The sequence below is a fragment of the Sylvia atricapilla genome, chromosome 11 (genome assembly GCF_009819655.1).
Source record: "Sylvia atricapilla isolate bSylAtr1 chromosome 11, bSylAtr1.pri, whole genome shotgun sequence".
In the NCBI taxonomy this organism is placed as follows: Eukaryota; Metazoa; Chordata; class Aves; order Passeriformes; family Sylviidae; genus Sylvia; species Sylvia atricapilla.
The window spans coordinates 16,031,812-16,049,479 of record NC_089150.1 but is presented as its reverse complement, the minus strand read 5'-3'; the positions used below and the strand labels follow the sequence as shown (position 1 = coordinate 16,049,479).

General features: G+C 41.2%; 1 long non-coding RNA gene across 1 annotated transcript; it reads left to right on the top strand.

The window, feature by feature from the left end:
* The first annotated feature begins 2,007 nt into the window (after positions 1-2,007).
* Positions 2,008-16,123, top strand: LOC136366170 (uncharacterized). The gene is made up of 3 exons (XR_010744479.1): positions 2,008-2,020; positions 10,784-10,853; positions 15,932-16,123. It is a non-coding gene; the product is annotated as an uncharacterized lncRNA (long non-coding RNA).
* Positions 16,124-17,668: the final 1,545 nt, after the last annotated feature.

Sequence of the window (17,668 nt, the reverse complement as noted above, 5' to 3'; positions counted from 1 at the left end):
TTTTATCAAGTTTTTGTGTTTAATGAATTTGCAATACACAAGCATTTAAAAGTGTTATATTTAGTTTACAATTGGTTGCCTGACAACATAGATCAATCTTGTCCTTCCCCACCGGAGATATGGGAATGCTCTTGCTGGTCTTAGGAATACTTATGCACTTACACTGAGAAAAGGGATCTGTCAGCAGCATATTACAGGTTTCCATCTGGTATTTTTGGGTACCTTGTTAAGGTGTACTTATTACTTTATTAATAAAAAGGATGATTTCGAAGTGGAGCATTCAAATGTTGGGGAACAGCAGGTTAACACCTGTGCTTGTCATTACAGAACAAGGAGGGAGCCCTGTAGAAAATAAGTCTACAGTTGTACAAGTGAAGGCTATTAAAGCTTGGGAGTGTATAAAGAGAGAGAGCTGACCCTATTCAGGGAGGCCCTGGCCTGGTGTTTCTTAACTTGAAAGCTGTATCTAGCCTGATTTTGATATTAATTCAGTCTCTCAGCAGCTTAGTGCTCTTCATTCTCACACACACACACAAAAAAAATAATAAGGTGAAAAGTGCTGTCTTCTGTAAAGTACTGCAAAGCCGTAACCCATCAAAGGCATTCGGATCTTGTGCTTTGAGCATGCAGTGGAGGTCTTTGCCAGGCTGATGTATTTGGTGACAATTGCCTGGAGGGAATGGTCCATTAGTACTGGGGCCAAGACCTTATGGAAGAGGGGCAAAGCCTCACCCAGGAGCACTTCCAGCTCCCACTGATGCTCTGGATGCAGAGCTCAGGCAGCTCCAGGCCCAGCACTGCAGCCTTTGTAACACTGGCTCTTATTCAGCTCTCACAATGTTTATGAGATGAGCAAAACTCAGTTCTCCCAAAAACCAGTCTGGTTTTCTCCCAGAACCCAGTCTGGTCTTTCCTGCCTTGCAAAGGCTTCCTGTAAATAATGGCTTTTCATTCATCAGGAAAGGTTGTTCAGGAAGTGGTAATAATGCTCAGTTTTCTAGGGAAAAAAAAAAAAAAGGCTTCTGTTAAGTTTGTGGGGAACCACAGCTCTTGGTGGATGGTGAACTGATGAATAGAATGGTGTTTTACAGTTGACACATGAAAGAATTAAAAATAATTACAAAAACTGGAACTTCTTCTATAAAATACTATTCCAGTTGAATTTCTCTTTCCTTAAATTAAAATTTCTGTGCCTTTCCTCACCCCTTAAAATGTATGAGGGTAGGAAAGGTTTTAATACCCCTCTGAAAAAAATCAGAACTAGAACTGAACTTTCAGTTATCTTCATGGTATGTTTTTGTGCCACACAGAAAATATGGCAAACCTTTTTGTTAACAAATTTTTTTTTGTTAGATCCAATTCCTCAGTGGTAACATCCATGTTGAGAAGTTTGCCAGCTTTATTAAGAATTCTAATTATCTTATATTGTTGACTTCTCACTCTAATATATGTAATGTGAGAGTATCTCCCCCTACAGTGCTCCCAGTCTGTGGGAGAATGGACTGTAAAAGAATAGAGATGGTGCTGCAGGCAATCTCACCCCTGCTAAGGTGCAGCTGTGTCAGACAGGTGAACAGCATTAAAGCAAAAGGAGCAGGGAATGCTGATTTGTACTGACCAATTGCAAAAGAGTAAAAGGGCACTCAGGTGTTATGCATAAGGCAAAAGGGTATAAAAGGTGGTACTGGGGAATAATAAAGCACTGATGCTTGAAACCATTCGTGGTGTAAGTTCTGTGTGACCAGTCTACTGCTTATTCATATCCAGAGCCTGTGCTGGCTTTGACACTTCCAGGACTTGTATCACCCAGGATCTCCTGTTTGCCAGTAATTTAAAGTCTGAAAATTGAGAGTGGACACTGGTTTATTTCAGCACATCTAGAACTTTAGAAAACTGTTTCTTAAATCTGTCTCATTTTGATAGCTGCTTTTTAAAATTGTATTACCAATAGCACTGTAAATAGCTCTGGTTTTGGTGAAGATTCTCTGCCACGGGACTCTTTTATTGGAGCAGTTGAAGGGTAAGTACATTAGGAGAGTTTTCAATGTGTATCTTATTGTAGAAATTGATTTGAACTCTCTGTTGGTAAAAGTTTTAATCCCAGACCTTTAAAATGCCTTCTAAAATTATTACCATTTGAACATGCTGTGACAAAAGTTTATAGTCACAAACGTGGAGCAGCACCAACTTTTTCTTCAGGGGTTCTGTGGAGATTGGGTTACAGACTCAGGAGGATTTCCTCAAACACAGGGATCGTGTGGTCTCTGTGTGGCTGGTAGAGACACTAAAGAGATTGGCCTGTTGTGTATATACAGAGTGTTTTCTCTTTAATAATGAATGCTTTTCCCCTAGTGCTAGGTCCTATTGAAACTAATGAAAAGGTGTTAAGCTATGAGTAGCAGCAATAGAAGTAACTTGTAGATCTGATTAAAATATCTATTCCTAATAAGTATACCAAAGAAAATTTGTGTGTGTGGGGGGAAATTTCTCAGGTGCTGAATTTTCACAGAAGTGAGATAAGCATTTGTGTAATGGAAGTAATGTTTCTCTTGAAAATGCTGTAGTTCATATGCTGCTTGATGTCACAGCTAGTCTTTAGCTAGGTGCCTTGGTTTAGTGTCTGCCAGGGAAAGCCAGAGCCTCCCTTAGAATGGAGAATGTAAACACCCTCCCTCTGAATTATTATAATTTTGAAATTAAAGGGCTTTCAGGCAAAGATATGGGAACAGGAATAACAGTTCTTTACTAGGAATATTAAAAATACAGATGTAGGAGTACAAAGAAAAAAACAAACAAGCAAACAAAAAACAATCCTAGAAACACTGACAGAGTAGACTACAGCCTGACCCCCTGTTGGTCAGGGTGTTGGCAGCAGTCCCATTCAGTCCTCCTGCAGTGACAGATGTGGTTCTGTTGGAGCTGAGATGATCCTGTAGAAGGCTGTAGTTTTCCTCTGAAGGCCCAGTGGTGGTGATATGGGTCTGCTCTCCCTCTGGGAATCCAGTGCAGACAGGCTGTGCTGGTGCTCTGAATCCCAGGTTTGATCCAGGGAGGAATGTTTGGCTCCTCCCCCTGGGTGGAGCCTCTCCCAGTGGGATGATGGAATTGTCTCAGCCCTGCAGTGAGCCTGGATGGCCCATGACCAGCAGATTCCCCCTGGAGGGAGGATGGGTCAAAGAACACTGCCCCAGCTGCTTTAACAGCTGCCCCTCCCTCCAGAGGTATGAGATACAGAAAAATACCTCTTCAACCAGTTTCAACAGTTTGGGAATGGAATGCATCTTGGATTGCAACCTAAGACACTAGATAAGATAAATGTAGTAATAACAAATCCAGTTTGGTTAACCTAGCTTGTTCTAGAAACAAGTCCCTAGGTAAACAATGGAACACATACAGAGACTTCAGCCAGTCATGGCCAGTCCAGAGAGCAGGCATATCACTGGTCTGGGAGCTGGGCAGAGCTAAGACTCAGACCAGTGGCTTGTCTAAGCCCAAGTTTTAAACCACTATATAAGAAAGATTCAAGCAATAAAACATGCTGTTTGCCAGTGACCCTCAGTGTGTGCTGTGCTCTGTGCCTGTCTCCAATCCATGACCCTCACCTAACAGCTTGAGGACTTTGTTTGCAGCAGGTTTGGATGGCAGAAAGTTCTGAAATGTTGAAACTAAGAATATCATAGAAGCCGCTTTGTTCTCTGCACCTTCAGGCTTCAGCTTCGTGGTGTGCAATGTCAAATATTGAACTGATTTTGTTAAAAGCAATGCAAGTCCATTTTACTTAGCCTGTGATTGTATGATAAGTGGATAAAAAGGTACCTGGGTGAATCTGAGTAAGTGCAGAAATGAATGATAGATGTGCATCTAATATTCCAGGTAGTACTTTGAACCTGTAAGGATGACTAGAAACTGACAAAATTATCTTTTTCAGGAGACTGTATTCTTCCCTTTCAGGTGCATATTGAATACCCCAGAGGAATAGCTATTCTTTAATGCAAATAATGGTTACTCCTGAAAGAGGAAAGTGATAATTCTAATTGCATTCTTTATCATTATTGAAGTTGGGTGAGCAGCAAAGTTGGCCTAAGTTTCTGTGTATGGACTGTTTTTTAGAAGTTTGTCTGTATATGCACACATACAATATATGTGTCATGGTTGAATATAGTTGTATCTATGGAAACACACATGAGTTTCTCTGTAGGTGTGAGCTGTGCATTTTTTATGTGAGGGCTCAGTTAAGAATCTGAATATCATTTCAGGACCTGACACTCCAGACATAAATAATAGCACCAATACCTTTGTGCTAACCTAGTCTGATGAAACTATTCTTTCCAAGGTAAACTTGTTTAGCTTATCTAGTAAAAATTGGATGGACTTCTCTTCTCTGCTCTGTATAGGACCTCTTGAAAAGATTAAATTTGAAATCTAAAAAGCAAGGAATCTCTTAGTAATGAGGCACAGCCTGTAAAATGTATTCATTTATTGTTAGCTGTAGTACTAAAACCTGTTGTTTTATATACACTGGTCTATTTTTAGGAAAAGAGATTTGATAATAAACCCCCGATGTCAGTAGATTCTGTGAAATCTAGGAGACGACTTTGTTTCTTCTGTCCCTTTCACTGGCAGCTCCTGCAGGGAATGCTGTTGTCTCCTACAGGAAAGTGCCCTGAGCTCCTAGAGTTTTCCTCCTACCTCCTCTTATGAGGAGGATTTGACAGAGAGTAAATAGTAATTTCAAGAGACCATGGTACATTTATGTGTTCTACATCCTCTTTTGGATCTTCAGTGATTTGACATCCTATGAAATAATTTGATCCCACTGTAGATTTAGAGAATGATTAAAAAGCATAATAAAACCAAGGCCCTTCTCCACACAATACTGAGCATGTTTATGAGTGCAAGAAACAGATGTTTGTATGACAAACACTGAGACACGTGTCCAGTTTTTTCTTGCTGCTGTGCCCTAATCTGAAAATAGGGATCCTCAAGAGGGACTTGGCCTCTGTGCAGCTGACTCTGCTCACCCTGTCTCAGTCACGAGTTGGGAAGAGCTTGGTACTGCTGTCAGTGCCACTGAAACACATTCATGCTCAAAGATTGGTGTGAAAGGTGTAAGGAAAATAGCAGAAACTTGGGATATGGAAAAAAAACTTATAAATGTATTTCACTTTACTAACTTCAGGTTTCAGCAGGCAATACTGGTCTTTATTCAAGGCCAGAGTGAGCCCTAACCTAGAAACAGTCACAGACAGAAGGTTGAAATGAAGACAAGAGAATGGCTAGAAGAGGCAAAGCTTGGGCATGGGCAGAGTAGTATTGTAGGGCATTGCTAAAAAGGAGTTTAATCTGCTTATGTGACTCCAGAGATTGTCACCAGCCATTTCTGTTGTGTGGTGTGTCTGTAGGAGCTAATCGAAGAGAAGTGGACTTAGAAGAGAAAGCTATGGATTGCCTCTTGAAGGCCAGCAGCAGTGCAGAACTGTTTCAGATAAGAAAGGCAATTAATTTGACATCTCTGGTCATGACCTTATTTTCTTCTTTAGCATGCAGTGTTCTAAAAAAAAGGGAAGGTTTGCAAGAAGTGCTTGAGGAGTGCTGTTTATAGGCCTCTCAAGTTCATAGCCACACGTAATTTTTAAATCCATCAGTGAGATGACATTCTGTACAGTGCAGCTGCCCCTGAACAGCAACATTTTTGACCTATCTTTTCCAAAAAATATACCTAGCCAAGCAGATCTCTTGGATAGCTAATGCCACACACATTTGGTCAGGAATCTGGTGAGCTAAGGCTGGAAGAAATACTGAGGAGATTAATATTGTGCTGTATTGTGCAGCCTTTGGAATTCCAGATAAAGTTTTTCTGTACAATGTAAAGGATTAGCAAGAATTCTGTAAAATTTCCAGTATGAAGTTCTTCAAAAGTTTACAGTCGCTGCCCAGTACATTATTTAGGCAAAAGAATATCTTGCTCTTTAAACTTTCAAATAATGTCCTTCACAGAAAGTGATATATGTAATAACAAAGTGAATTTGTTGTAACACAAGACAGAGTTAAGTGATTTCACAGTCTTCATAAGTAAACCATGTCATAAATATCTCACATAAGCTTTAAAATTTGGTCTTGAAGAGAAAATCTGGTTTGCAGCAACTAAGCTAGTTCATACTCTATAGGAGCAGGTGTGGGTTTAGGGCAGAGGTTCAAACACATGGATATCTACTTTTTCTTTAAAACAGCTTTGCATGGCCCAAGAAACCAGTACCTGGTTATAATGCATTCAGTCAAAATACTCTTTTCTTAATTAAAAATGCCATATGCTTTGTAGGTTTTGATTATGTGTCGTTTTTGGGTTTGGTTTTTTTGATTTTTTTTTTCCTTTCAATTACACAAAACTTAGAGGCTACTTCTATAAGAACTGTGCTAGAAGATGTGACTTGTTTTTGTTTTAAACAACAGTTCATCATGCCGTTAATGATAGCTGAAAGCTTGTACACAGCTGCCTCTGCACTTAGACTCCAATGACAAAAGAAAATCCCCATCTCTTCCTTGTTAGTTGTTGTTTGGGCTGGTTTTTTTTCCCTTTTGCATGGGATGGACAGATGGACTGCAGTGGAAATGAAGGGATGACTTCATTTGTGGGCAGCCTGGGTCAGATTTGGCCTGACAAGCCCTGGGCTGCAGAGCTGCTGAACACCCCAGTGAGCCAGGCAGCCCTCAGGCTGCTGGTCAGAAGTGCTGAGACTCTCTGATTTCCTGTTGTTTGCTATTTCACTGCACAATCATTGATATATTTGAGATTTTTTTAAAATATTGGATTAACATTTTCAGATAAACTGTAAGCCTGGGGGTGCCTAGTACATTGATGAGAGGTTGTTAAATGGTTTATGGCAATTGCTGGTTTACTCTTAGTTAGTTGCTTATGTCAAGATAGTTTAGGATTATTTTGAAGATGTTATGCCTTGACATTAATATGCTAAACAAATAGAGGATTTTTTTAATATCAGCAGTGAAAATGTTAAATATGGTATGTCAATACTGGTTGCTATTGAAAGGACTGTCTATATTAAATGAAGCACTAGGCTTTCTGGTTGGCAATGGTAATGAAGAAAGAATCCTAGAATATTCTGAGTTGGAAGGGACCCACAAGGATCATCAGAGTCCAGTTCCTGACCCTGCACAGGACAACCCCAGGAACCTCAGCACGTCCCAAAGAGTGTTGTCCAAATACTTCTTGAGCTCTGTCAGGCTGGAGCTGTGACCACTGCCTTGGGGAGCCTGTTCCAGTGCCCAAATACCCTCTGGATGAAAATTTTTTTTCTAATACCCAACCTAAACCTCTGTGACAAAAAACAAAGCTGTTAGTGCAGCTGCTGAATATTTGTAATGTTTGTGTGTCTCCTCTGCTGTTCCTGTAGAGCCCCTTGCAGCACATTGCAGTCATGGATCACAGCTCTGATGAAAGCATTTGGTCATTTTGCTGCTCTAAACATGGACAGGAACTGATCAGCTGAGGGAGCCTTGAGCCCAGAGGTGGCACTGAGACACCTGCTGTGAGAGGAAGGGAGAGTGTCCTGTGTGACAGGTGTCACTGCTGCAGAAAATAGAGCTCTTTCTGCCAGTGTGTGAGCTGGCAGACTGAGACTGGATGTAGTGGAGTGAGTTAGTGAGTTAGTTTGTGTAGGTAGTTAGTTAGTGAGTTATTTTGTGTGAGGGGTGCTGAGCTGCTCAGAGCAAGAAGGAGCATGAATTCCCTAGGAGTGCTTCTGAGATCCTGTGTGTGCCTGTGGTACTTTGCTGCTTGGCTTTTAAGGTCGATTCATTTTCTAGAAGCAAGAGGCCAGCAAATGCAAAATTCAGTCCTGTCAAAAGTTGTTTCTTTTTGGTACAGTGAGCAGCTACGAGAGTTGCCCTGTATAGTCCAAGTGACCAGGCTCCCATGATGGTAAGAAAGGTGTGTTTTGACTTCAGTTGACATTGAACTTCATTTTCCATTTTGCTTGGGCAAAATCATGCCCATAAAAGTATCCTCTAAAGTCCTTTCAACTTTGAATGAACTCATTGATGCTGGGGTAGCAATAGACTTGAACTGATAGATGTAATAAATGTTATTGCCTGTAAAAAAATGTATCTTTTGCCTGAGATGCTGTTGCATGATAGTAACTCATTTGATTTCTCAGCCCTTGTCTTCATCCTTTGTGCCTGTTCACCAGATTCATTTGCTTGTTCTTTATAGGCAGTTTTGATTGGCAGTTTATATGCCAGTGTAATTTAAGGACTCAATAAAAGTGCTTTTTACACAAATAATATTCTATAAAAGAGGCTCATTTCTTCAGGGTAATTCCTCAGATTCTTAATGAGCCACGTAGATCCTGTATTAGATCATGGCTCCTTGTAAAGGGTTTATAACTGTGCTCAGATACTTTGTTTGGTGTGTAATCAGCTTTAATAACGGCTGTGTAACCATTCAGGGATGACAACAAGTCCTATGGAAGGACTATAGAAACTTAATTAGAGTATTTAAACATTTTCCTAAATACCTATAAACACATAAAAATCTGAATTGCTTTATAACTCTTTCCCATCATAGCTGAGATAGTGAAGATTCTATTTAACCTGAGGGCTTTTCCCATGAGCAGCTCTTCCCATAAGGACTCTGAGCTGCTGCCTCATGTGTGGCTGAGGATTTGTGCCTCTGTGGCCCATCACTCACTCTGTGTCTCTGGGCAGGGGATGCCAGGGATGAATCAAGCACACAGACACCCCTGTGGCAGCCCTGCTGTCCTCAAGGGACACAGATGTGTATATGGATGGTTTGAACAGTCTTGGATCAATTACAGAAAGTGTTCTTGAAATAAGATACTTCCTTTAAAATACAGTATTTAAAAAAAATACTGGGTTGTTGTTTCTGTTCCAGTTGTCAATGATTTTTATATTTCAGTGTGATGTATTAATGTTCTCTATGGTATTGTATTAATGCCTTAAGGTTATGCCCTCAATATACACAATATAAACAGGAGTGTGTCCAGCTGAGGTTTTCTGGAGTTTTCTGTTGAAAAATTCATGTTCAAGTGCTTGTACCTTCGCCTATTTAGTAACTTAGGCTCAAGATAAATGGTAGTATTTTGTGTGCCTAGTGAGTTGGTTTGTTTTTTAACCTCTTACAGATTTGGAGATTAGGGAAAATGAAAAAAATCATCTAAAGTGGTTGAAATTTCTGGGAATGATAAATGGCAAGAATGCATTCCCCTCCCCTCTCCTTTAAGACTTCCTTGATGTTTAATTTGAGGTGCTAAGATATGTTTCTAATCTGAAGTGGGAACACAAAATCTGTAAACGAGGAACTTTGTTATATACAGACTTGTGGAGTTTTTTTTGTGTAAATTTGTAAATCCAACCACAGGTGACCAAAATGTAAACCTCCAGTTTCACTGCCAGGGTGTGATGGTAAATGCTCTGAAGCTACTCTCAAAGTTACCCCTTCTATCTGCAGTTCCTGTTATCAGGCTCTGGAACTGCTGGATAGAATTCCTACTGAGGGATTTTTGCAGCAGCTTGTGCTACATTCAGTGCCTGGGACAGCGTGGGGTGACTCAAAGCAGCCCTTGCAAACTGCTCAGGGAATTAGAGAAATTAAAGGCTGTTCTGGAAGTGCTGGATTTTATCCTTTCTGAACCTGCAGAATTCCTGACTGTCTCTGGACAAGGCACAAAGCAGGGGCTTTGCAGGTGGCTGTGGTTTGCCTGGCTGTGCCTTGCAGGACTGCTGAGTGCTGGCTGTGACTCAAAAACTGAAAGAGAATGAAAATCCAGATGACAAACTGAAATGCCAAATCCTCTGACAAAGTCTCTCTCCTGGTTATGACATGAGGTCTGCCAAAACAGATGTCAGTGCTGTCTGGTTTGGTTTCCATGTGTGTGAAATAATGTCAGTCTCATTCATACAATGTTGTAAAAGGGAATGAAGTCTATAGTGATGAAAGCCTGCAGGAAAAATGACTTTTCTATCCATTGCAAGGTGGAAAGCGTGCGCTGTGTGTGATTATGCAGGACAAGCACCAAGTGCTAATGTTGTCTGTGCAGTGTTTTGCAGTGCTTGCTTATTTAAATGTTTAATTCTGTGTTTCATTTTTTTGATACCTGTTGGTTTTTTGGTATTACTTTGAGGAAGCCTGTGAATACGTGGCAGAGAAATTTCTACCTGTCCAAGCAGCATGGCATGAGTTGACATCAGGGGTTGAGGGAACAGGGGAAGGGAAGGCAGAGGAAGAGAAGAGAAGCTCCTACTGGGTTGCTCCCTGGCAAAGAGGAGAATAAAGTCTGACCCAGAGGCAGCTTCCCTCCAAGAAATAATCAGAGCTAGAATGTTCTTCTCGAGACTGGTAGAAGGGACAGAGCCCACAAGCCCAGTCTTGGGAGGGTCAGATTGTGCCACAGGAAAAAGTCTTCCTATGGACAGTGCCACCCAGGGCAAGTCACCCAAAGGACTCTCCAATCTCAAATATATATAAGGGTTATTCTTTCCTGCCTCATGATGGGAACTGAGGGTACTGACAATTAATCTCTTTCAGAAACAGCTCTTTAATGTCCAATTCTCAGGGCTTCTTTTACTTCCTAGACAAGGGTTAGGAAAGAAAACGAGACAAGAGTTTATAGAAATGGGTATGATAATTGGGGGAGGAGGGGAGTGCTGGAGTTTGTCGTAATTTATGAATGCAGCAGGTTTAACTTCTATTAGTGTCAAGTTTTATTAACAGCCCTTTCACTCTCCTTGTGTTTCTTCTATTTTCCAGGAACAAGAACATGCTGTGTCTTCTCTGTGGCTCTTTTTTCCTGGTTCTAAGGCAGAAATGTCATGAAGAGGTAGGCACAAGTGAAGAGATTATTCCTCACTGTTTCATTTGCTGACAAATGTAGAACAGAACACAGTTCTGTTCACAGTTACCAAGGACAGAAAACTGAATTGCCTGTAGGCAATTCACTTCATTGTAAATTTATGGTGTGACTGTAATATTTGCATTAATCCCATCAGCACAAAGCATACATAAATGCACTCAGAATTATTTGGTCTTGCTCATACAATTTACATTAAGATCCCTACGCAGAATTGTATTTTCACAGCAAGTTTTTACACATAATATTAAATTTTTTCTCCTTTTCTCCCATTAGTATGTTGCATATTTTTAAGTCTAACTGGGCTCAGTGCCAGCAAGGAACTACAAGGATCTATGGCAACTGCCACATTTGCACTTTTCATTTACAAATCAGTAACTAAACTCTCATTAAATATTCTTAACCAGCCTGTTCAACATATGCTTGCTTGGGTATTAGTACTCATAAGTTGAGACAAATTAGATCAATAGCTAAATTTTCTTCCTAATAGCCAGAGATATTTGAGAAATAATAGGTTTTGGAATGTAGAAGAGGCACTGCCTCCTTTCTGCTTCATTCTTTTAAAAATGAGACATTCAGCTCTGCTCAGTGAAGTAAAAAGGTGGAATTTTGAACTTCCTCTCCACATCTTACTTCTCTGGGGAGACTGACATAGGAGGAGCTTTCAAATAAGGCCAGTAAACATCCACTAACTAATATGGCTAACAAATAAGGGTTTGTTTTGAGATACATTTTCTTCTATTTCCTTCATGTTTTTGCCTTTTAGACATCCATTAAATACAGTACAATTTCTTTTTAATACTGAGAGTCCTGCTTGTGGAGAAGCATTTTCATCTTTGACTTCCAGTGCTGACACTAATTGCAGGAAGAGCCACTTAACAAAAGAATGTGCAAAATCACAGATGTTAGCTCAGGTTATACCCTTAAAAAGGTTGTTGCCTCTGCTTAAATAGCTATTTAATGCACTTGCAATGGTTGTTAATGATGAGCTTTTAGATAATTTCATTTTGTTATCAAAATCACAATGACAGTGCAAGTCATATGGTGATGGTTTCAGGTTTGTGCTACTTCATGTGAGAGTCAACAGCAGCTCATCCAAAATGGATCAGAGACCTCTCTGTATGGTGAGAGCTGGTTTTCCATGGGCTGTTGGGAGCATCTGGTGGTGCTCCCACCACTCCACCTGACTGGGTACTGGGGTTCTGTTCGTGGCCTCTCTCTGGCTGCAATGCTGAGGTCACTTTGACTTTGCCTTTGCTTCCAAATCTCTAAAATGGGATTGATATTTGTGTATTTTGACAATATTCCACACAGTTTTATTTTTATACTGGTAAAAACCAGTATTTCCACAAGTGGAGGTTGTTAGCAGGCAACAGCTTTGGCTTTTTAAGGAGTTTATGATTTTTACTTGCATCTTTAACCCACTAAGAAAGGTTAAAATACGACAAAGCCTCTTCATATTTCTGGAACAAAATCCTTCAGGAAAAGAGCCCTTACTTTTTGCCATGTAACCCAGGACTCTGACAAGACTTTCATTTTTGAAAAAAAATGAAAACACACCATATCTTCTTTTTGTCTTTCTAAGGTAAGAAAACCTTTTTCCCTGGAGAGACCTGGACACAAAACTTTCTTGATTCAAAGCCAAAAGAATCAGTTGGGAAGCATGTGTTGGTAACAGGTCCTACTGGAGGGAAATAGCTCTTTGTGTTAACTGCATGACAGTTGGGAAGAATAACTGAAAATATAATATACAATGGCCTCTGATTCCTCAAATGAAGGAGCAGCTAAATCCCTTCTTTTAAGAAAAAAAATCCAGACGTGCTTGTTAAATGTGAATCTTAAGACACTGACATGCAAGTGTGCATGACCCAGTGGGAGGCATTTGGCCCCTAGTAACAGACTTCTCCAAATCACTGGAATTTAGAAAATCGTGTGATGCTTTTATTTTTGCTCAGGGCACAAACTGAACTGCAGGAAAGAGTAAATGCTTTCTTTTTGGCTCGGCACTGGAAGCAGGTTTTTCTGTCTGCTGCTCTGACCCAGGCTTGCCTGGCATGTTCAGTGTGTGACCTGCATACTGGGCTACACAAAACTGGATCAGCAGCTGAGCAGGTGGGCAGGAACAAAGCACCACAGAAAAATGCTGAAAGCATGTTTAAGAGCGCTGTAACTGCAGGAGGGGTTTGCTTGTTTTATCAGCACATTGGTGGTAAGAAGAAAGGAGAAAGTAGAAAGTAAAGCTCCAGAGCAGCAGTGCAGGCATTAACTGCCCTTCTCTGTGCTGAAATAGATTACTTGCATTTTCTTCAGGTAAAAGGTAGATTTCAGCATTTATTTTCCTTCTATAGGTGAGATATAACCAATTATCACCAAATAAACTGAAACAGAAGAAGAATTAATTCTTATTTTTAGAACGGACAAGTTTGCTTGTTTAATGATTATGTGTTGTGGGTTGGGTTTTCTTTCCTTTTCTTTCCTTGTTACTTGTGTAATTTTTTTCCCACTGAGTTGCTAAGAAGCACTGATGGCTGGGTGCTGGACACGGTGGGGAGGGGGAACTCTTGCTCTCTTCCTCTCAGCCTTCAGAAGAGGCCAATGGAGCTGCTGCTTGGGAAAGGGAACTCGCTGCTGCTGTGGGGTGAGCCTCTGCTCCTGGGAGCAGCCCCTGAACCAGGACCTGGTTATCACCTCCCTCACCAAAAGAGGGGCCTGTCGCTGTTTTCTTAGGATCCTGAGCCTGCCCCTCTTTGCCCTGCTGGGAGCCGGGTCACTGTTGTCCCCACACTGCTCCAAGTCCTTCTCTGCTCTGCCACCCACACCCCCTGCCTGCTGAGACCTCCTGCATCTTCAGCCACAGCTCCGGAGCTCCTGATCCATCCCTTCCATCCGTTCAGCCACAGCTCCAGAGCTCCTGATCCATCCCTTACATCCCTTCAGCCACAGCTCTGGAATTCCTGATCCTTCCCTTACATCCCTTCAGCCACAGCTCTGGAATTCCTGATCCATCCCTTCCATCCCTTCAGCCACAGCTCCGGAGCTCCTGATCCTTCCCTTCCCATCTTCAGCCACAGCTCTGGAGTTCCTGATCCATCCCTTCCATCCGTTCAGCCACAGCTCCAGAGCTCCTGATCCATCCGTTCAGCCACAGCTCCAGAGCTCCTGATCCATCCCTTCCATCCTTTCAGGCACAGCTCCAGAGCTCCTGATCCTTCCCTTCCATCCCTTCAGCCACAGCTCTGGAGTTCCTGATCCATCCCTTCACCCACAGCTCTGGAGTTCCTGATCCATCCCTTCACCCACAGCTCCGGAGTTCCTGATCCTTCCCTTCCATCCTTTCAGCCACAGCTCCAGAGTTCCTGATCCTTCCCTTCCATCCCTTCACCCACAGCTCTGGAGTTCCTAATCCATCACTTCACCCACAGCTCTGGAGTTCCTGATCCATCCCATCCCATCCCAGCTGCCATTACTGTGCCCCCCCAGCCCGCCCACAGCGCCCCCTGCCGGCTCGGAGGAATCACGGCCCCGGCCCTGCCCGGCTGGGAGCCAGCAGCGCCCCTGCTGGCGGTGAGCGGAACTGCACCACAGGGGCACCATTACTGGGTGCCAGGGTCTGCTTATTATCAATGCTGTGGTTGTTGTTTTGTTTGCCACCTTACACATACTAGTAAAGAACTGTTATTCCTATCCCCATATCTTTGCCTGAGAGCCCCTTAATTTCAAAATTATAATAATTTGGAGAAAAAGGTTTTACATTCTCCATTCCAAGGTAAGCTCCTGCCTTCCCTAGTAGATACCTGCCTTTCAAACTAAGACATTGTTTTGAAAAGAAATTCTTCTCCTTTACAACTCTGTGGGACCAAAGGAAATTTTGTTAAGGACTACTTCATTGTTTTAAGAAAGCCTTAAAAGCTTTGGGAAAGTATTTCTTTAAGCTCTATCTGCAGTACTTCAGTCACACTAAGCTGTTTTTCTCACCAAGACTAACAGAGCAGAAGTGGCTTTTATTCTGATGACACTTTGCATATTTAGTTCCTGCATTTTCCAATACTAGTTGAATTGTGTAAATGAATCTGTGATTCACTGCAAAAGAAAGTTCAAGGCCAGCATGTTTTGGAAGAAATAACAACTTGGGGGGCTTTTTGTTTGTTTGTTTTTTGAGGGATGTGTGTGTGTTTTTCAGGAATAGTAGAATTTTCCTTATAAATGTCTTTAAATGTCTGCTGTTGACAGGCTCAAATACATTTTGGATGTTTTTTATCTGAAAATCAGAATAACAAAATTTGGCAGTTGGCCTAAAACATTTTCATTATTTCCAGCTGGCATAAATATTCTGTGATCTTCATCTAATGTTCTTGCCTTGTTGATTTTATAGGTATTTATTACACAGTTGCAGACAACTCACAAAATTGGCAAGACTGTGGTTTAGTTAGTGATTCTCAAACTTGTTGTTTGAGACATGAAAACTCATGTTGAGTGATTTATCTAAACTGCTTTCCTATATGCAGTTGGGCTGGAAATCTTGAGGACTGGACTTTAAAGAAACTACAGGCTCTCCCTATTTCTGACCAGGTCAGAAATATTTCTAAAAATGTTATGTTTTGTGATTAATTAAGGTTTAGGATAATGTCTTACAAACATAGTCAAATACCTTGTACCTTCACGTCACTTATTTCCATTATAAATATCCTTGTTTTTCCTGGCTCTTTACAACTATTTTTATCATAGTGAAAAGTGTGCCTTTGTGATGGATGGGAGGAGCAGCAAAACAGAGCTGTTTTCTGGGTCTTTAAAAGAAGTCAAAACATGTCTTTCCAGCCATCTCTCATCATCATCCATAGTTAGAAGAGAATTATTAGTTTGGGTTTGGGCACTTGTTGAGAACCAGGTGACCTCTCATGTTAGTGCAACATTAATTACAAAGTCAAGTATTTTAAAGGTTTTGCACTATTTCTGTGCAGTTGAATCATTCTATAAAAACCGTATATGATTTAAAGAGGTTAAAGAAAAAAACCCCAAGAATTATTAGTTAATCTGTGCCTTCCTTGTAGGTTTGATAAATGCCTGCAGACTGTCACTGCCATTCCAGTTAAGCGGCATGCAGAGAGCTCTGGGGAAGTATCTGCACCAAGCTCCTCTTTATAACACTTTAGAAAAGCATCAGTTTGTCAGCTGCACTAGTATGTGCCTGCTAATGCTGCAGAAGGTCTATGGAAGTGTCTCAAATGGAAAGTACTTTGGATTTCTGATGATAAAATAGTTCTGGTTTTGGTTTAGTTTTGCTCTGTGGCTGTTTTGTTTTGTTCTGTATACTGGCACACTTGCAGGGAGGAATAACAGTGGAGCACGTGTGTTTATTTAAACCTTAACAAAAGCCCCACTGCCATCAAGGGATGCAGTTTCATCTCCAGTGTATTTCTCAGAATTGCAGTGACATTGCTCTGTTCATTCAGAATACCAAATTGTGAATAGAAAGCTTCCAGGGAGAAGTCACGCAGGAGTTACGTGTTCATAAATGCACCAGTAAATAACAGGGAGCTGTGGCAGCAGTTCTTGTGTGTGTGCAGCCCCATTATAAACAATGGTTGTTACTTATGCTAGTGGTCATGTTCCTTTCCTTACTCTCTCGAAAAAACCTTTCAAATTCATATGGTTACATGTTACAAATACTTATTCAGTGTTGAAAGAGATGAGGCAACCAGTGACTTTAAACTGTACTTTTAGTAGCTAGAGAAATCAAGAGGTTTGTATAGTTACGTGTTCTGTACATAAAATACCCAACCCTACTCTGTGTTTTTAAAGTCTGAGACCTTTATCTCCTGCTGTTTGGAAAGTGATTCTGTGATTTAAATTTATTAATTTATCACCTTTGCCTCCATAAACTGACTGAGGGCTGTGACGTGTGGGACTGCTGATTTATTTCTGTTCCTTGGACCCCCCTTCTCCCTTCTTGTGAGTCACTGCCAGTCCCTGGGCATGCTGATGGCTGACTCTGAGTTCATCCTGGAACCTCTCTGACCTCACTGCTAGGATAAAGTGTGACTTGAGCCTTTTGTTTTATTCTCTGTACAGTCTTGAACATGGCCCTGCTCCCAGAAAGAAATATATATATTGAGAACTCTCTAATTTCATGATCATTGTGTCCCAAGCAGCCTCCAACCACCACATCTCCCACCAGCCGTTCACCATTTGCAAACCACAGGTCTAACACAGGCCCTCCCCTGTTGGGCTCACTGACCAGCTGTGACAAAAAGTTGTCCCCAATACATTCTAAAGCCTTCCTGGATTGCCTCTTTTCTGCTGTATTGAGTTCCCTGCAGATGTCTGGTAGGTTGAAGTTGTCTACAAGAACAAGGGCTGGCAATCCTGAAACATTCTCCAGCTGCTTATAGAATAAGTTGTCTACCTCTTTTCCTGGTTGGGCAGATGATAACAGATTTCCAGCAAGATGTCAGCCTTGTTGGCCTTTTCCTTAATTCTTACCCATAGGCATTCAACCTTACTGTCATTAGCTTCAATACCCATGGCATCAAAAGCCTCCTTATTACAAATGGCCACTCCTCCACCTCTTCTCCCTTTCCTGTCTCAAATATATGTGTATATTAGATATATAAACCCAATGCCATTCTTTTCTATTTAAATTAGGTAAAAAGAAAGACTAAGTTGTACTTGCATAAAAAATAGCCATTGGACAACAGCCTTACTGGATAGAGAAGTTGCTCAACAACATTCTGTTAAGCATCTGAGATAAGAGAAGGCTGATAAAGCTAATTGATCAAAGATTTACT